Here is a 16,563-nt window from a genome sequence, read left to right as displayed (position 1 = left end):
CAAGGGCCTTTATTCCTATTTGCATCTTCTTCCTGCCTCTTTAAAACTACTAATTTGGTATGATCTGAAATTTGTTTAAACTTTATACAAATACAGGAATCTAGAGTCTTCTAACATGAGATTCCATTAATAAAAAGTAAATCAAGTACAATATATCATTAACTTCCTTGTGACATGAGCTGAAACCAGTTTTCCTGGAAACCATTCCTGTGTCGGGAAAGCAAACAATGGAATGAGTTAACAGACAACAATGAAAGGACTTTGAGCAGTTTAAATTTGTCCCACCACCCAAACCCACCTTCCCCTTAACAAGATTCCCAAGATGTCCACAATTACTCTGAAGTCACCAAACATGTAATGTGTGTAGTAAAAAGAAACTAGAATTAAGAAATATCTGGCTCTTACAAAATTTGCAAAACATATAGCCTTGAACATGGCTATGCTCCAGCCTGGGCCTTGGAAGGAGCCTGTGCACCAGTGAGGCCCCGAAGTTCACCCGCCTCACTGCCTAGATCTCCCCTTAGGAAGTTACCTCTAGTTAGCTGTGCTGTTGGCCTCTATGTTAGTTTGTTCTGTGTGACTCTCTCTACCCTGGTCAGTCCTTCTGTACCTAGAGGTGTCAACACCTAGAAACCAAGTCCAATGTACTGCACTGTTGCTTGTGATTTTCCTAGCCCACCCCTCTGCAAATAACCCCTCCCTGGAACTAGCCCATTTAAGTGTGCCCTCTGTTCCTTGCTGGGACCCTGGCTGCTTTCAGCTCCCTCTTCCTCAATAAGAACCTTTCTTCCTTACTCACCAGGAGATCCAGGTCCCGTCACTATCGCAAACTGTAGCTTAACCCATCTTTTTGCCTGAGATGCCCTAAGCAGATCCTACTCATCCTTTCAGACCCAGCTTATCTTCCTCCCAGGCAGTCATTACCGCTAAGTCCATCTCTTAGGGAGACCCTAACAAAAGGAAGGATGCTCCTTCCCTCCCCTGGGCCTGCTGGGATTCCCTGTATCTGTGAGTATGCGAGTGATTAAAAAGAGGCTGGCAGCTTGCCCTGCACAGATCGGCGCCTGAGGGTTTCTGCAGGAATGTGAGGCTGAGCATAAATGCATGCTTCTTACTGGCCTGCTTTACAGAAGCCACGTCATACTTAGAAAGAAGGCTCCAAGTGTTCCCAGGGGAACAGAGTCCGGGGTTTCCTTCTTTCAGGCTTGCAGACAGTGATGGAAGCAGCCTCAGCCCAAGAAGGTGAAACTCTTCCTGGAAGGGGGGCAGGAGGGCTCCTGGCACAGTGGTCTGCAGGGCTTGGGAAACTGCTCCAAAGAAAGGTGGCTGTAGGGCCAGGTAAGTTCCTGGGGTGAACAAATATGGGTCAGAAAGGATGTTCTTATCACCAAGAGTGTAGGAAATCTGCTTGGTATTAGGGAGTTTCAAGAAAAATACCATGGGGACTATTGGGCTGAACTTTCTGCTCTGACCTTCTAAGTCTATGTGCTAAAATACAGACACGTTCAAACCAGGGAAGTACCAGATGTCTGGAAATCTTTTACTGGGTGCATTAAAATTAGATTCATTTTATCTCATTGTAAAATTAGAATGATAAGTGCTATGGTTTGAGTGTGTCCTCAAAAGTTCATGTGTTCAACTCTTAATCCTCCACACAGCACTGCTGAAGGTGGGGCGTTTAGGGGAGTTTGGGGCATGGATGAGCAGCCCTGGGATCCGATGAAAACCTTTCTCCCCAGGGACTGACTCCTCACTCTTGTGGGGGTGGGTTACCCTGGAGGCTGCATCTCGTGCTTGTGTCTTTTGTTGGCAGCTGCTTGCTCTTCCACTTCCTACGAGAGCAGCAGGGTGCTCTTGCCAGAAGCCTAGCGCCAACCGCTACATTCCTGCACTTCAACCTCTAGGACTGTGCACCACAATAATGCTCTTTCAGTACAAATTACCCATCTCCACCATTCTATTTTTTAATATTTATTTTATATTTTTAATTGTGTGTGTATATATGTATGTCTGTGTCTGTGCTGGTATGCAGGTATGTACACAAGTCTAAGTGTCCTCAGAGGCAAGAGGAATTGGATCTCCTGGAACTGGAGAGTCACAGGAGATTGTGAACTGTCTGACATGGGTTCTGGGAGCTGAAATCCAGTCCTCTTGGAAGAGTAGTAGATGCTCTTAACCACTGAACCATCTCTCCAGCCCTGGTCTCAGGTATTCTGAGACAGTACGCTTATCTAAAGGTAAGGATGTGATAATCTCCACATAGTGTGTACAACTGGGGGTGATGGTGAAAGTGACCATCATAGCCAGTGGAATATATATATATATATATACGTATATATAATATCATGGCTATATGCAAATGTATATACATATATGCACAATATATGTGCATATCTTGTATGTATACAACATATGTATAAATATATAATAGCCAATGAACCATAATTATTAGGCATTAGTGGAAAGATCACCCAGTGCTGACCTACGGTAGATCTGTGATATAACAGACTCCATACCTAAAATTGTTCTGGCCTTAAAACAAGTCAGTTTTCTACACTGAGCCTCTGTGTTCTCATCTATCAAGTGTGGGTGATCCATACTGCCACCTCTAGTTGAAAAGATTCTATGCTTCTGGTAAAACACCAGTCACACGCCATTGGGAAAGTAAACGGTTTAGTCCTCCAGTTAGGTGAATTAATTCTCCTTAGAGCAGCTCAATGACAAAGCCAAGAGGTACAGTGCTTGGCCTTTCATCCTGGTTCTGACTCTTCCATTTTGTGAGTTCTGATGAGCCAGCACACTTCAGGAGAACACAGAGGGTGTGGCCCCAGGCTCACAAGCTTAGTCTGAGTCACTGCTTCTGCTTCATGGCACAAACCCCAAACTGTCCTGGTCTCACCATGTCAGCTCCAGCTGAGGAAGTGGCATTTTAAGGCACTTTATACCAAATAAACACTTAATCAAATTTCCTGGCTCAGAATGTGCCTCTAAATGTAATCCCCTAGGCTCAAACAACAAGAAGCCTCTTGGGGTTTCCTACATCTTGGCTCCTGTTAACTTTTTAAGCTGTCTTGGGCCATGACTCTTCCCCGTGAATAAGCCAAGATTGGCAGAATAACCACAGGACCATCTTGGGGGAGAGAAGACCCATCTCTTTTTTTCAGCTTTCCATGACCCTGTATCTGGAACCAGATGTAGTTCTCTGCTGAGTCTGTTTTCTCAGAGTGCACACATTCTACCTTAATGCTAATTTATTAGTAACAGAACATGACACATCATTTCCTTAAACTCAGGAGAGAAAGTTGTTTTCACAAGCAAACAGGTAGTACCCAGAAGGCCTGAAGGCCTTTTCTCAGAGCACTGCGTATGGATCAGACAAACCCAAGTATGATTCTCCACTGATCATTTTTAAGCTGTGTAACCTTAGATGCATTATCAACCTCTCAGAACTTCCATTTCCTCCTTTATAAATACCTGCCTCCCAGTGTGGTCATATAATGTAGACGTACTATTCATAGGGCAATAACTCAATAAATTCTAGTTCCTTTCTTTTCCTTTCACAGAACATCAGAAGTCGTGTCATGGACTATCCGCTTGGTAGCATTATGGAGCCATTTTATCAGGCTTGTGCTTAGCTCCCCACAGTGCTACTCTTCCCTCATCCTCTTACTTTCTCTAATCCAGTTGCAGGCAACCTCTCCACACTCATTCTCACCTTCCACTGAGCTGTTGCTTCCACCCTGCTCTGCCTAGACTGCCCTGCCTCATCTCTACATGCCCAGGTTAGCCTCATTTTCCAACGCCTGATTCACTGGCCTTGGTGGAAAGCAGCCCTACATTCTTAACTAGAAGTGAACAGCGCCTCTCCTGAACCGCCACACGCTGTTGCTGACTCTGCTTCCTTCTGCTACAAAGAAGCAAGACCATTACCCTCCCTCCTCCAGCTGACTGACCTCTTTGAGAATGATAAATAGTATCCATGTATCATCTTGGAACCCCTCCACAGGGTGCTGTGCCCAGAGCAGAAACTCAGTAACAAATGTTGAGGAAGGAAATGTAGAGAGCTGGGTTTGTTTATCAAGGGTGGAAGATGAGAAAGACAGGGAGGATGGGAAAGAAAGGAAACAGAAAAGGAAAGGGCATTCCCACTTTCATAGTAGCTGTTATAAACCCTGATTCACAGAAACAGAAAAAGAAGCTCACTGCCCTGTGCTGGGCAACACCCTCAATGCTCAGCACACATCCTTTCCTTCAATATTCACAATGGCCCTTATGAAGTGCTATTATCCTCAGTCTGTAGATGAAGAAACTGAGGCCCAGAGAACTTACATTGGAACCCAGGTTTACGAAGCTCATCCCAAGGGTGGTTGGAATGTGCACACTGCACCTCTGATGAACGGGCCCTGTATTTTTTATAACTCATCATATAATCCCAAATTCCTCTGAGGAGGAGAAACAAACAGAAACTGATCAAGACACCCTGGTCTAACCCAACCTCAACATTCAAGTTTTCCCATTTATCCATCCTCCACATCCAACAAGAGCTGCTCTAAGACTATTCAGGTCCCTGCATTCCACCACAGACAGGGCAGAGTCCTGAGCCCCACTTCACCCCAGCCGCTCTGGGCTCTCTCCCTGCAAGATCTCCAGTGTGGACTCAAGCAAGCTTCCAGGAGTTGAAATGCAAAACATCTTTCTTTGAAAGCACTTGTGCATTGGTTTCCCTGCTTTGGATCACTTAAGGCAGACTTGAGTGGCCTTTTAATAGGTTTGTTTTGTGGTTGGTTTATTCCTCTTTTGGGGTGAGTGGATTTCACTTAGCTGTGTGAAGAAGGAAAGGCTGTTTATGAGCCAAGTGGAGCAGCAGACATCAGACAGGCTGAAGGATGTTGAAGTTTCCCATGGGCCCTACAAGCCCCTTGAGCATCTGACAAAGCTGGTTTGCTGCCTGATCACTTTTATTTTGATTTTCACTCAGTTATTCAGGATCTATTTTACTCACCTGGAAAGTTGCATAATCTGAAAAGCTCAAGACAATTGATTCCTAGTTGCTGTCCCTGTTTTGTTTTAGCAAGGTGGATGAAATGGCCTTGTCCTCTACAGCAAGACTGTATGCACCTTTACTGGTAAAGAGGAGAGGAGAGTTGGGGCCATTTCCCATTCTGATCAGGTAGTAATTTTCAAATAGAGACAAAAGTGATGCACCTCATTAATGAACTCAGTTACTCCAACTGGCCCAGTCTAGGAATGGAAGCAAACATTTGTCGAGTTCCTGATGCACATTTACCCAGACCTCGTGATCCCCTGGGCAACTCTAAAATGTTTCACAGATTCTCCAAATTCAGTATATTGCAAATTTAACTTATTATTCTCTCTCCATCCTGTTCTCCCAATAGCGGAACTTGTACTATTTCAACTCACTGTCTGTGTCAGAAACTCAGCACTACTCTCAGTTCTCAGCCTCTAGCCTCCATATCTAATTTGTCTTTTTATAGGATGTATCTAAGTGCCTTCTAAAGATCTGTCATCTGTCCCTCTTGTCTCTCTACCACTGCCTTATTACAAGCTACCATCATTTCTCATCATATCTCTGTCTCCATTCGCCCTCTCCAGTCCTCTTCCACACCATCCCTTCAAGGATGTGGCCAACACAATTGTGTTATCCTATTGTCCTGCTTCATCAAATCCTCATCAACCAGTGGGTAACTTGACACATGGGACGCCTCACCCCTTGGCAAATGGCCAGCTCTGCCAGCTCATCTGCTGACACAGGACACTCCAGCCATACTAGAAAGGCACTCTCCTCCCCAGCGTGCACTGTGGTCCAGAGTCTGGTTGATATATCCTACCTATATTTGAAACCATGGAAAACTACTCACCTTCCAAACTTTGCCTCCTTGTAGAAGCCTTCCTATATTCTCCAAGAAAGTGTCAGATGGGGAGGAGGAAAGACACACTCTTTATATATCTGTGGGTGCTGGTGAGATGGCTCAGCAGGTAAAGGTGCTTGCTGCCAACTCTGATGACCTGAATTCAATACCTGGGGCCCACATGGTAGAAGAAGAGAACCTTTTCCTGAAAGTTGTCCTCTAACTTCACCCATGTACTGTGGCATGTGTGTGCAATACACCTTGGGTCCCACGAATACCATGCACACAAAATAAATAAATGTGATTTTAAAAAATACTTTTTTAGCCAGGTGTAGTGGCACACACCTTTGATCCCAGCACTTGGGAGGCAGACACAGGTGGATCTCTGTGAGAACGAGGCCAGCCTGGTCGACATAGTGAACTCCAGGCAAGTTGTGGCTACAGGGAGACCCTGTCTCAAAAAGAATTTTTTTTAAAGCTGTAAGACTATAGAAACGAATGCCAATCGTCCAGTTGATCATAGCCAACATTTTGTTGTATTTGCTGCCAACTCTCAACTGCCGAGAGGAAACTGATAGCAAAAGGAAGCGAAAAAGGGATCCCAGAGTGAGTTATTAAGACCTGCAGGTGGGATGAGATCCCAGAGAACCAGGAAGAGGCCAAGTGGAACCTGTCAAAGTATTCTTCTAACAGAATTTAAAATGGCAGAGTCACCTTTAAAAAAAAAAAAAAAGCCACTTTCCCAAAGACTGATAACCCAACGAACTATATATCCTGGTAGAAAACTGAGAGCATTAAGTGAAAAAAATCTTATTTTATTGTGGATTTGGCATAGAAAAATATTTGGAAAAGATGGCAATACTGTAAAACTTTGGATTGCTTGACTGTTTCAGCGCTTGTTGAAAATGGTTATGTGCCAACCCAGAAGGCCGTGCACTGAGATATTAACTGTGACTGCCTTTGCATGACAGCACTGGAGGCAGCATTTTTTCTGCACCTTGTCTGTCTGTCTGCATTGTTTTAAACAACAAGGAAAAAAAAGTGCTATAAAAATATATTTCAGCCAGGCCTAGTGGCACACACCCTTAATCTCAGCACTAGGGAGGCAGAGGCAGGTGGATCTCTGTGAGATTGAGGCCAGCCTAGCGAGCTCCAGGTCAGCTGAGGCTACAGGGAGTCCTTATCTTAAAAAAAAAAAAAAACATTCCGAGTTCAGTAGTTGAGGTTTTTCTTTCATGGAAGACATAGAATATTCAAAGAAGGGAGATTGTTTGTTGACTACCTTGAATTTGAAGCTGGAACTCTGAGGAGATTTCTCCCAGTTAGGATTATGGACTGTCCCACACAGGGGACAGCAGCTGACCTTAAGTCACATGTAATGCATTCAGAGGCGAACAATCACTGCAAAAACTCCCAAACACACAAATGCATAACGGTTAAAAATAATAAACAAACGGAGCTTCTGTGTCTTCATGCCTGGGAACAAGGGCCTGTTCTTCTCGTCTTTATAATGAAATAGTGAGGTTCTGTGGAAAAACTCCAGCAGTTGGTCAATGATCTGAGCACAGTGTTGCAGCCTGTCACAGAGTCCAGAGTCCCAGCTTCACCTGCAAAAGGGCCTGTTCTTCTCGTCTTTATAATGAAATAGTGAGGTTCTGTGGAAAACTCCAGCAGTTGGTCAATGATCTAAGCACAGTGTTGCAGCCTGTCACAGAGTCCAGAGTCCCAGCTTCACCTGCAGCTGAGATCAAAGGTCTAGTGACACACAGCTGGCAGTGGACTTCCCCTGCAGAAAGATACCAAAGAAAAACAATTTCCATTCTTTTTCAAAGTCAGTTTTCGTTATTTGGTTTTTAATTTGGAGGTATTTCAAGAGAAAGGGGTTTATTAGAATGTTTCCACATACATGGAAAAACCAAGTTTTGCTTTGTCTCCTGAAAGTTACATTCTCACTCCAGGACAGATTACAGTTGATAAAATGGCTTTTTAAATCTTGCAAAACTTCCATTTTGAAAGCAGAATGCCTTGCTCTGTTTTATTTAATCTTGTGCATCCAGCATGGTCACAAGCAAAATGCCCAATTTGATTTCTTTGGGTTAGATGTCCTCCTAGTTGTTTTTAGTTCCTCTTGCCTTCCGGGGCAGGGGGAGGTGGCTTATGACAATCTTGTGTTGCAGCTTGCTCTTTAAATATCCAAATGGTGAGGGTAGTTTTCAGCAATCCCTAGATGAACCATCCTGAAACACCTTTTCAGTGCAAGGTCAAACACCCGTATTTCCCCAAGGAAGCTTTCTACCACAGCTTGCCAGGACACCACTGTTGTATGAAATGCAAGAATTGATGGTGGTATTTGTGTTTGATGAGCATGAACTGAGGATGGCAAGCCAGGTTCCACCCCATAGACTTCCTTTAGAGAAGTCATTTTCTGTTTTCAGAACCTCTTTCCTCTAGACACCATGAAGAATAAGAGAAAAATAATTGGTGATACTTATTTAATCATTCACTCAGTCAGTCAGCCAGCCAGCCAGTCAACACAGTCTTATTGGCCATCTGCAATCTATGATGTTAGACACTAAGAGATGGATTAGTTTTGCAAAGAATAGAAAGTGAGGTGTGAAAGTATCTCATACTGTACAGTGTCTATGAGAAAGCTGAAGAAAGTCCAACCTCTCCATCCTCTATAGTCATAGGTCCAAATTCCACCACATTCCCCTCCACATGTGGATAAACTGCCAAGTTACAAAGTAAAATAAATGCAAGCCACAGAAAGAAAAAAAAGTCCTTGCCCAGGGAATGAACAGCTACCCTTGAGTCTCGGGTCAGCGCTTTACAGTTCCACGTCAAAAAGAGGAGGGTCGCATCCAGCCTTGCTGCACTCTGGGTCTGAGCAGGGCCTTCGTGGTGGACTATAGGGATCAAGAGGTTGGATTTTCTTCAGCTTCAGAATCTTTAAAGGCACTTTCTCGTAGTATTCAGCTCCATCTTCAGGACTCAATAACAGTTTAGTTGCCTTTGCACCGTCTGTGCTTTGAGGTTTAGGAACAATTTTTAAGAAGATAATGAAATCATGACTAATCATGTTAATTCATGTGGAACTGAGCCTATCAACAGCGGGTTTAACTCTCATGCTTGGAGCATTTTTATAAAACACTACAATTTAAGGATTTTTTTACTCAAATTGTGGAAAGATAGAGATAATTTGTAGACCTTAGTGACTTGGATCATTAAGTTAGCCTTAAAATTTATAACTCTTGTAGTATGATCTCACAAAGATCCAGTTAGTCAGTAATTTTTTTATTTCAACTATTTATTCTGATAAATGTCCAATATGGCATAGAAAGATGTCTGGCTTTGGTAAAGAATGTAAGTTATTTATTTCCTTTGGTGATTCAACATCTTGTAGTATCTCAAATTTCTCATTCTTGATACCAGTTGCCGTTGGACAGGACTATAGGTAAGAAAGATGTAAGTGTTTGAGATGAATGCATACGGACATCAAAAGATTCCTTGACAAGTACAAAGTCCTCTCTGATATAAATGTGCATATGCGTGCACGTTGTTCATTCTTCTAAAAAGAGGATTTTTAAAAATATTTTATTTATTATTTTTATGTTTATGAGAGTAATACCTAATGTATGTAAGTACACCTGTGTTGTGCAGTACCCACAGAGGTCAAAAAAGGGCACTGGATCCCCTAGAACTGGAGTTAGAGATGGTTGTTAGCTGCCATGTGGGTGCTAGGAGCTGAACCTGGGTCCTCTGCAAGAGCAGCCAGTGCTCTTAACCTCTGAGCCATCTCTCCAATCCCAAGAATTTTTAAAATATCAATTTATTCCAGATTCTGTTTAGTCTGGTATTTTACAGTTCTGACTCACTTAAAATTTACAGCATTTATAGTGTTCTTGTAATTCCCACACCCTGATTATCTGTGTAGAACACTTCAGTCTTGCCTTAGAAAGTGTTCCACAATCATACATTTATAGAGTGAAAGAATTTGGGAATTTTCCCAGTTATGAGCTAAATGCAACATCTACCTCCCAATTGATTAAAACAAAACTTTGCTTCTTAAGAATACATATAATTAGGGGCTGGAGAGACAGCTCTGTGGTTAAGGGTATTTATTGCTCTTCCAGAAGACTCAGATTTGGTTCCCACATGGCAGCTCACAACTGTTCATAACTCCAGTTCTGGGGGGATTCAACTCCCTCTTCTGGCCTCCGTGGCTGCTGCACACACATGGTGCACCTACATACATGCAGGCAAAACACTAATGCACATAAAATAAACTGAATAAATTTAAAAAAATTTTAAGAATACATACAGCTGAAGTCTTAGCTTGATTGAATAAAGCATATAAATTACTCGTATTTATTTCCAAAAAAATTCTTAAACTTCTAAAGAGCTAAAATAAATGATTACTGCCTGGACTCAAAAGCCATGTGGAATGAATTTTGTTTCAGTGGGTCATAACATTTCTCAGAGCCTCAGACACTCCTCTGTGATGAGGCAGAAATGGAAATGAGAAGACATGTTGTCTGCTGACAAATATAGAAAGCATTCCACGGACTGAATGAGTGTGTACATGCTTTTCTGTTTCCATCTGGATCTTTTTCAGCATGATTACTTATTTTTAGGTTGGCATTTTAGAGGGAAGATGAAATGGCTTTAGGAAATGATGTGAAAGGTTAAGATGATGGATGAGAAGTGTTAAGTTCAGAGCTGTCAAGAAGGAAAACAGCCTTCATTGTATGTTCAATGTATTTCTTAGGGGAAAGTAACAGATATCTATATTTCTGCTTCATCTGTATTTCTGAATCCTGTAAACTCAAGTAGGCAAACCATAGTGTAAAGTATTATAGAAAAGTGTGGAATTTGAAGACACAAGCATAGGGGAGGAGGTGTAACCAAATAATGAGCAGGGCCCCAAAACAGATGGATGCTTTTTTACAGCCTTAGAATCACACGGGAGGAGGTATGAGTGAGAAAAAGGATAATTTGCTATGTTTGTTCCTGGTGAACTCAAACAGACCACCAGCACTAAATTACAGAATTTTCAAAGAAGCATTGAAGAAAGAAGTCCTATGTACTATTTTTCTAACATTTTGGAATTCAAGATATTTTAGCAAGCTTTATAGTTTGTTAACTTTTTTAATAGTATCTAATGAGGTAATCAGTTCTCACTGTGCTTTTAAGTTGATCATCCAGGTGTGCCAAGACACAACACAAGGAAGTCAAGACACACACCAGACCACAGACACCTCCACATGGTATAGATGTTACACATTTGTTTTTGAGCCATGCCAACCTGATCCCTCTGACTCCTGAGTCTATGTTGCCCTGAGGCTCCACACCTGACTTCTGGATTGGAGTTAGAATCTGATCATCTTTGAGTATATATGAGCTCAAGGCCTCATATTTAACCTTTAACAAAAGGGTATCCAACTCAGTCTATGGACCACATGCATCCCAGAATAGTTATTAATGTGGACCAACACAAAATTGCAAACTTACTTAAAACATTATGGGATTTTAGCAAAATAACAATAGCAGTAGTTTCACCCCTAGGGACTGTGATCTTCCCAATCACGGGTTCTTGGTCAAATTTGCGGTACCAGGCATTTGTTTCCTCCTGTGGATCTGGCCTTAAATCCAATCACAGAGTGGTTGGTTACCCCCATAACATTCGTGCCACTATTGCACCCATGGGCATACTGTGCCATGAAGGTCATTACTGCAGTTCACAGCTGGGAAAGATTGTTGATGACTTCTCCTCCCACAGCCTGCCTAGCACCTTTCAATACTATGAGGGCTAACCAACAGGGAAGAAGTTTCCTGATTTCTCCATGACTTGATTTCTCCATGTCCTATGAGCAATGTGTATGGTGTCTTCAGTTATCATCAAGTTCTGGTGGGTAGCCAAGAGCAATGTCAATAGCCTGTATTGGTAGGGGGGGCTCCAGTATACCTCTAACCAACAACTTAAGGGGAGGTATGCCATGTCTGGCACTGGGATTTCTAATTGGCAATCTATGGCTTCCAGGCCATAATCTGATATGTAGGGTAATTCCAATTATACATATAGACACACACACACATGAAGTTTATAAAATAGATTTCCTTATGACTTTTTCAGACATCCTTAGAAGTAGTTATTCTTCCCTCAGCCCTTTCTCCTGACCTACCTTCCATTCCCTCCCCACTTAAACTTGCCTCCCCTTTTCTCCTTCATATCACCTATGTTCTATACTCCCCTCTCTTTTAAAAAAATATTTTATTTATTAATTTTTTTTGTCTTTTTGAGACAGGGTCTCCCTGTAGCCCCAGCTGTCCTGGAACTCACTATGTAGACCAGGGCAACCTTGAACTCAGAGAGAACTGCTTACCTCCGCCTCCTCAGTGCTGGGATTAAAGACATGTGCCACCACGCCTGGCTTATTTATTATTTTTATTTTATGTGTATACATGTATTGCCTGCATGTGCACCTGTATTGTGCAATGCCCACAGAGGACAGAAGAGTCTGTTGGATCCTCTGGAACTGGAGTTATGGACAGTTGTTAGCTGCCATGTTGGTGCTGGGATTCAAACCAGAATCTTCTGCAAGAACAGCTAAAGTTTCGATGCTAAGATCCCCATGAGTGCAATTGACACCATCAGATGTTATATGTACTTGTGGTGGCTTGGCCAGTAGCAATTATCAATGTTTTAACCTACCATTGCAAACAATAGACACTTAATATTATTTAGAAGACAGTTTGTTTATTTGTTGGGGTATTTATTTATTTATTTATTCTTTTTGAGACAAGATCTCCCTGGAGCCCCAGCTGCCCTGGACTCATTATGGAGACCAAGATGGCCTTGATCTGACTCCTGAGTGTTGGGATTAAAGGCATGTGCTACCACACCGTCTTATTTAGTTATTAAAGGTACTTCTACACCTCAGTCACACATCCCACATCACCTGCCATTCTCTAAAATCACCCCACTGCTTTGTATTCTTAGCAGCCAAGATGAGGAAGGGCCCAAAACTTTCTAATTTCTTGTCAATTAATCTTTATAATGAATGTAAATATAGTCCCTTGCCTACTGTTATATTTTTAATCCCAGCACAGCTTTGACAAGATTGCAAAAGAAAACGGAACCCAAGGGCCAACAAGGTGCTTTCTGCTGAGCTTGAAGACCTGAGTTCAATCTCCTGAGAGCCACACTAGGAGATAACAAACTCTTACAAGCCATCTTCTGACCTACACACACACACACACACACACACACACCACAAATAAAATAAGAAAATTTTAAAAAGGAAACAGAACCAGAAAAGAAAAGAGTATGGACTAAAGAAGACTGTTGAACAAAAAGTAGATGGATGACTACTTTTTTGTTGAGGCTAATAGGAAGGCACCCTTCTCAATTTATAAGGAATTTGTGCAAGTTTTTAAAGACTATGATTTGAAATGATGTTATGTGCAAACACATGCTTCTTATCAAGGATTGTGTGGTAAGGACAAAATAGTGGAACTGAAAAAAAAAATCTGTCTTCTCAACAAAAATATCTTTTAAATGTTACAACTCAGATGGACTCAATTGTAAGTTAGTCATATGGTAGCATATGTAATAGCAAAAATTAAAACTATTTGTGAATCGTGAATTCATTAAGCAATGAACAAAGATTGTGGCAGGTATAATACACCCTGAAAAGGGGGGGGCATTTCTAAAATCAGTTTGTCTCATCAAATGCTAGCCAGGCAAACTGAACAAATGGAAAATCTGCAACAGCTTGGAGAGATGACTTAACCTGTAAAGGCCCTGACAACCTCAGTTCAACCCCCAGAATCCACATAAAGCATGATGGAGAGAACTGGCTCCCCAAAGTTGTCCTCTGGCCTCTACCCATGTGCTGTAGCATGTATGCAAGTGCATATCCACACAACACCAGTAAATTAAATAGATTTAAAAGAAACCTGGAGTGCAGAGATGCTAATTTAATATTTTTGTCAATGAATGGCAGTGCTGATGATGCAGATAAGTATCTATTTCCATGTTTATTTGAGGTATTGATATCACTGAAGAAAGGGCTTCTTCAATGCCGTTTAAACACATCAGGGGCTGGCCCAATGGGTAAAAGCACTTGCTGCTCTTGCAGAAAAAACAGGTTTGGTTTCCAGTACCCACATCAGGCTGTTCACAACTGTCTGTAACTCCAGATCCAGGGGATTCAACACCATCTTCTGGTCTCCAAGGGCACCAGACACCCACATGGTGCACTTATATACACACAGGCAAAGTATTCATACACAAATATAAAAATAAAGAAATGTTTTTCAACATTTTATTTATTATTTTTATGGGTATGAGCGTATTGCCTGCATGTATGTAAGTGCACCTATACTGTGCAATGCCCATAGAAGTCAGATAAGGGTGTCAGATCACCTGGAACTGTAGTTACAGATAGTTGTTGGCCATCATGTGGGTGCTGGGAACTGAATCCAGGTCCTCTGCAAGAGCAGCCAGTACTCTTAACCACTGAGCCATCTCTTCATCCCCAAGAAATATTTTTAAAAGGGAGGGGCACAATAGATCAAGAGATACACTAAAGTGGGTTTTTTGTCCATTGTTAACATGTCTGGTATAGTCATCCATGATGCCCAGCAATGGTAAGTAAAAGATAGGGGTTGTAAAATTAATAGGAGAGAATGCAATTGCTGCCCCAAACTCAGGTTTAATGAGGTGTTATTGCACAATAAATCAAGAAAATTTATGCACAAACGCATTAAAAATGGATGATGCCATACAAATTGTCATCAAGACTGTGAATTTCACAAGGACTAAGCAATTAAATTAATTCCAGGTATTCCTTTAAAGTGTCAATGCAGACATTCATGGTGACATCATTTATCTTTTAAAAATAAAATGGCTAGCCAGGTGTGGTGGCGCACGCCTGTAGTCCCAGCACTTGGGAGGCAGAGGCAGGCAGATTTCTGTAAGTTCAAGGCCAGCCTGGTCTACATAGTGAGTTCCAGGACAGCTGGGGCTACAGGAAGACTCTGTCTCAAAAAAAAAAAAAAAAAAAAAAACCAAAAAAAACAAAAACAGATGGCTAAATCAAGGCTAAATGTTGGAAAGATTTTATGATTTGTAGCATGTGATCAAGTGGTTTATGGTTCAAAAACAATCTCAGAAAGTTTAAAAAAGTTTTCTCTCATATGTAGTTCCTAGCCTATAATAGATACACACACACACACACACACACACACACACACACGTGAACAAATATATGGGCAGGCATACTATATATTTAGAATGGAGAATAAGAAAGAGTAATTTGCAAATAAAGGAAGCATAGTTTTGACTTCTTTTTCATGGTGAATGTGTGTATTCAACTTTCTGCATATTGAAGTAGTAGGAATCATTTCTGTATTGCATAAAAGTCTAGTAAGTGTTGTCCCTTTCAGACAGAGATTGTCAGAATCGGGCTTCTTTTTTTATTCCATTGACCAATGGTGCAGTGGGAATTGAACATGACTGGACACTGATTTGTTGGGCATGCTGGATGAGATAATGCCATTAATGTTCTTGGTAACTGCATTGTATTTTGTTAGAAATTTTCTAATAAAGCAAAAAAATGTGTGCCAGAACCTGATGATAAAACACTGACTTACAAGTGTCTGGAGAGATAGTTAAGAGATTGGCTGCTCTTGCAGAAGACCTGGGTTCAGGTCCCAGCACCCATATGGCAGCTAACAACTGCCCAGTAACAACAATCTATAACTCCAGTTCTACTGGATCCAATGCTCTCTTCTGGCCTCCAAGGGCATTTTATGGCATGGGTGCACTTACATATATGCAGGCAAAACACTCATATGCATGATAGAAATCAATCAAAAAAATTTTTTAACTGGCTTACAGATTTAACTGCTCATTTAAATGAATCAAACGTGCATTCAAGGTGAAAAACAACTTAACCAATGTAATGTTCAAACTATAACAAACATTCCAAATGAAGGCAAACAATTTTATGCATTTAGATTAGACATGTTGGCTAAACACATTCCTGTGAACAGCAAAAAGTAGGTAGCCTTGCTTTCTGATTTGGAAGAATTTGAAAACAGATTTTTGAATTTCTGGGAAGTAATCGACACTTTGATATATTTGTGACTCCATTTTCAACTGACATAAATATTTGACCCATCAGTTTTCAAATAGTAGAGCTGCAGTCTGCCATTTGACTTGCCAGAAAGTTTGGTCATGCCTCTTTACTATACTTACAGGTTCTGTCTTCCTAACAAATATCTCTTGCTTCATGACCATGCTTCATTTGTGTCATGGCTTTTCGGCACCTCCTACATTTTGTGAGCAGCTGTTTTTAAGAATGAGGCATACTAAGAGGAACATTATAACCAAAAGCACCCAATGAACACTTTGTGAACTCACTAAAAATTGTAACTTCTTCCATCTGAACAAAGCTCGCTGCATTAGTTTCTTAAATCCATGTGAAATATCCCACTAGTTTTATGTCGCCCGCTTTTATTTTTGTAATAAAGTATATCTTAAAAACCAATGAAGTTTTATTACTTAGGAATGTTCATTTTCTGACCTGCTCAACGACTTTAAAAAGACTCTGAACAGGGTACTCCATATAATTAGGATTAAGTGAAGACTTGTTTTACTTCCCAGAGGTGGCAGACATCACAAACA

The 16,563-nt window shown here is 41.4% G+C and overlaps 1 long non-coding RNA gene across 1 annotated transcript; it reads left to right on the top strand.

The window, feature by feature from the left end:
* The first annotated feature begins 1,143 nt into the window (after positions 1 to 1,143).
* Positions 1,144 to 7,457, top strand: LOC115069918. The gene is made up of 3 exons (XR_003849162.1): positions 1,144 to 1,338; positions 2,033 to 2,237; positions 3,564 to 7,457. It is a non-coding gene; the product is annotated as an uncharacterized LOC115069918 (long non-coding RNA).
* The last annotated feature ends 9,106 nt before the right edge of the window (positions 7,458 to 16,563 follow it).

This window comes from Nannospalax galili, unplaced genomic scaffold, assembly GCF_000622305.1.
Source record: "Nannospalax galili isolate Female #2095 unplaced genomic scaffold, S.galili_v1.0 scaffold3975, whole genome shotgun sequence".
NCBI lineage: Eukaryota > Metazoa > Chordata > Mammalia > Rodentia > Spalacidae > Nannospalax > Nannospalax galili.
The sequence above is the reverse complement of the archived record's forward strand: the minus strand, read 5'-3'. Positions and strand labels throughout refer to the sequence as shown.